The sequence below is a fragment of the Pteropus vampyrus genome, unplaced genomic scaffold (genome assembly GCF_000151845.1).
Source record: "Pteropus vampyrus isolate Shadow unplaced genomic scaffold, Pvam_2.0 Scaffold1004, whole genome shotgun sequence".
In the NCBI taxonomy this organism is placed as follows: Eukaryota; Metazoa; Chordata; class Mammalia; order Chiroptera; family Pteropodidae; genus Pteropus; species Pteropus vampyrus.
Window position 1 is genome coordinate 14,021 of NW_011889785.1, and position 4,033 is coordinate 18,053.

Genomic DNA, 4,033 nt, shown 5'->3' on the forward strand with positions numbered 1-4,033 from the left:
CAAAAACATACAGTGGAGAAAGGAAAGACTCTTCAATAAATGGTGCTGGAAAAATTGGAAAGCCACCTGCACAAGAATGAAACTAGACTGTTGTCTATCACCACAAACCAAAATTAACTCAAGATGGATTAAAGACCTGAATATAAGACCTGAAACAATAAAATGCATAGAAGAAAACATAGGAACTAAACTCATGGACCTCGGACGTAAAGTGGTTTTATGAATTTGACCTCAAAGGCGAGAGAAGTAAAAGCAAAAATAAATGAATGGGACTACAACAAACTAAAAAGCTTCTGCTCAGCAAAAGAAACCATCAACAAGATAAAGAGAAAACCATCCAGATGGGAAAATATATTTGCAAGCAATGCCTCCGATTAGGGCCTAATATCCAAAATATACAAAGAACTCATACAACTCAATAACAACAAAAAAACAAATGATCCAATCAAAAAAGGGGCAGAGGACCTGAACAGACACTTCTCCCAAGAAGACCTACAAATGGTCAACAAACATATGAAAAGATGCTCAACATCGCTAGTTATTAGGGAAATGCAAATCAAACCATAATGAGGTACCATCTCACACCTGTTAGAATAGCTATTATCAACAAGACAAGTAATAGCAAGTGTTAGAGAGGATGTGGAGAAAAAGAAACTTCATACACTTCTGGTAGGACTGCAAATTCATACAGCCACTATGGAAAACAATATGGAGGTTCCTCAAAAAACTAAGAATTGATCTACCATATGATCCAGCAATTCCTCTACTGGATATTTACCCCCAAAGACTCAAAAACCCATATTCAAAAAGATATTTGCACACCGATGTTCATAGCAGCATTGTTCATGGTGGCCAGGATATGGAAGCATCCAAAGTGTCCTACAACAGACGATTGGATAAAGAAGCTGTGGTACATATATACTCAGCCATAAGAAGAGATGAAATACTACCATTTGTGACATGGATGGACCTTGAGATAATCATGCTAAGTGAAATAAGCCAGACAGAATAAGTTGAAAACCACATGATATCACATATGTAGGATATTAACCTAGAAGCAACAAACAAACAGGACAAACAGAGACTCGTGGACATGGACCATAGACTAGTGGTTACCAATAAGTAGGGTATAGCGGGGAAGGGAGAGGTAGATGGTGTCAAATATGTGGTGACAGAAAGAAATCTAACTGTAGGCTGCTAACACACAATGTTAACCACCTATTAAACTGTACACCTGAAACTTACTAGATTTTGTTAACCAATGTCACTATAATAAAAATTTTTTAAATAAAAATAATAAAAAACTAAAAATAAAATCTATTAAATCTATTCTCATTATTTATAATGGGATTAATAGTATTAATTTCCTCATAGGTCATTTGTTAAGTGAAAAAATAAAAATTAAACTCTAGTATGAAACCCACAGACACATAGAGCTAATCAGAGCAAGTGGGCATGGGGGTTTCTCAGCTCATTTTTTTAGCATTGTATCACAGAGTTAGAAACTGCCTTGAGATAAGGCTCTGAAGCGAGGTTCCACTTATCGGGCTAGCATTTCTGTACAAGACCACGCCCCTAAAAGAGAGCAGAGAGGGACTAAGATACACATTTGGAGAGATGTCTCCCTCCAGTTCTCCACTTTGAGGGTCTGCTGTAAGTAGCTCTCACTACTTACCCGCTTTCTGCATCTGACAGTTATTGTACAGATGAGGAAACAGAGATTTATTCAGTATTAACTGCATCCCCTCTACAAGGTAGAGAACACAGAATCTGAACACCAGAAGTATATAACAAAAAGCTCTCGGAAGCGGGAAGTTAAAAAGCCGATGTTTCATGAAACCTATAGTTTAAAAGGGAAGTACCACAGAACTACAAACAACGGAACTTGCAGACTTGGAGTTTTCAAGTCCCAGGAGTGACTTTGATATCCAGAGGTTAGACCTTTGGGTCCTGGCCATCTGACCATGCAAGAGCAAGTTAGGGTTATGGAAGTTCCTTGGGGTTAAAGGGGTGACCTTAGAAGTAAAATGAAAGAAGGGGCATTGCAGAAGGAATAGAGAAATGGAATGAATGGAGTGGACCAACGGGGCTGCTCAGAACTGAGCTAGATTGAGTTAATCTTCCTCTGGGGCATTCTGGGGTGGGAATTTGAAAGGCTGATAGAGATTGGGACAGGGGCCTGGGAAGATATAGGTGAGAAATTTTGTGAATGAGGATGGGAAGATTGAAGAGATGCTGAAGGGACCTGTTAGGAACTGGCTTGTATTCAAAGAAACTGGTATTGGGGGCCTGGAGAGGCATTAGGTGCTGTGGAGGGGCTGGGAAGGAAGTGGGAGCAACAGAGAGTTGGAGAGACACTGCATCAAGGATAACCGCAGTCACAGAGGGGGTTAGGAGATGGTTAAGAGAGACTAGGAGGGACAGAGCACATGGGTAGACATGCAGAAATGGAGGGTAAGAGGGGGCCTGTGGGGATTCAGGATGGTGAGCTGAAGAGGTCTGAGGTGGTACAGCAACTGGTAGAACAGGAAAGGAGGGAGTGATAAACGGGAAAGTCTGGAAGCCTGAGGGAAAATGAGACCTGACTGGACTGGGAGAACTCGGGCACTCTGGGAATTATGGACCCAGCAATCTGGGATGAACATAAGTCCTGTGGTTCTCAGGTGGCTGGAATCACTGAGTATAAACAGGGTGGGGACAGAGGAGAGCTATGAGAAACTGGAATGTATAGTTGTAAAATAGGCAATGAATGTGAAGGTCCTGGAAAAATGGAAAAGCATGAGTATTTGGGGAGGAATTACGGTAATTTTGATATGGGCTGGAGTGTTTGGAGGCGACAGAGGAAGGCTTGAAGAAGCTGGATACCTGGTAGGGCTCAGGGGCCAGATGAGGAGCTGAGCAGCTTCCACGGGAATAGGGATATAGGAGAGTATGGAGAGAATGGGCAGGGAAGGGCTGATATATGAGACCAGGGAGGGAAATAGGAGATGGGCATTTGAATAGAATCAGAGTATTCACAATGCTCTGGCAGCTGAGGGCAGGAGAATTCTGAGCTTGGTGGAAATGACTGTACTAGGGAGACTGAAATAGGAGAGGAAATGGGATAATGGGGGATGGGAAAAGGACTTAGATAGGGTGGGAATTGCAGACTTAGGGAGAACTAGGGAGGTAAAGATAGGCAAATACAGTGATGGCTGCAGGGCAGACTGGGGTGAGAGTATTGGTGGGGAAAAAGACAGAAGTAGTGAGAAGAAGGAAGAACCTGGCTAAGAGACTAGTCTTCGGATTTCCTCCAAGAAAAGAGAAGGGGAAGAAGCAGCTGTGCTCACATCCTTCTCTGCTTCCTCATCCACAAACAAATGTGCCATATAAATGCCTTTGGGCAACTATCATTTAGATTATAAATGCAGTATTGATTCTTCATATGGAGAGAACATAGAATGGTTTTCTGATCTCAAAGGGAATGCAGGAAAAATGTAGAACATACGGAAACGCTTGAAAAGCACAAAGAAAACTAAATGCCATGCATATCACACTGAAAAACTCAAGTTTGACTTGATGTACGTTTTTCTCTGTCTTTATTTTTCATTCTTTGACGTTCTTGTCATCCACACTCAGGTGGTTGATGGGGCACACTTGATTCTCATCCCCTCCATGTCACTCTGAAGCCAAGAACATGACTCAGAACTGATCCAGGAGGCTTCTACTAATGACAACTTCCACTCACTGAGAATAACCTCTGGGAGTGTGAAGCCCTTTGAATTAAGTCAATGTTCTCAACTCCAGGCACTCCTCTGGCAGCATTATGATTTTTTTTATACGTGATGTACACTGTCACTTACATTAAACTTTACCTTGACTCTTGGGGCTTTTTTAACTTAGCATTGTTCTAAGCAGTCATGAATTACACTCCCAATATACACAAAAAGAAGTCCAAGTTTATAAAAATTGAAAAACACTCATTTACATATCAACTAACATGTTAAGGACTATATTTTGGAAGAATTTTTTAAGGGTGTTCATTTTATGCATA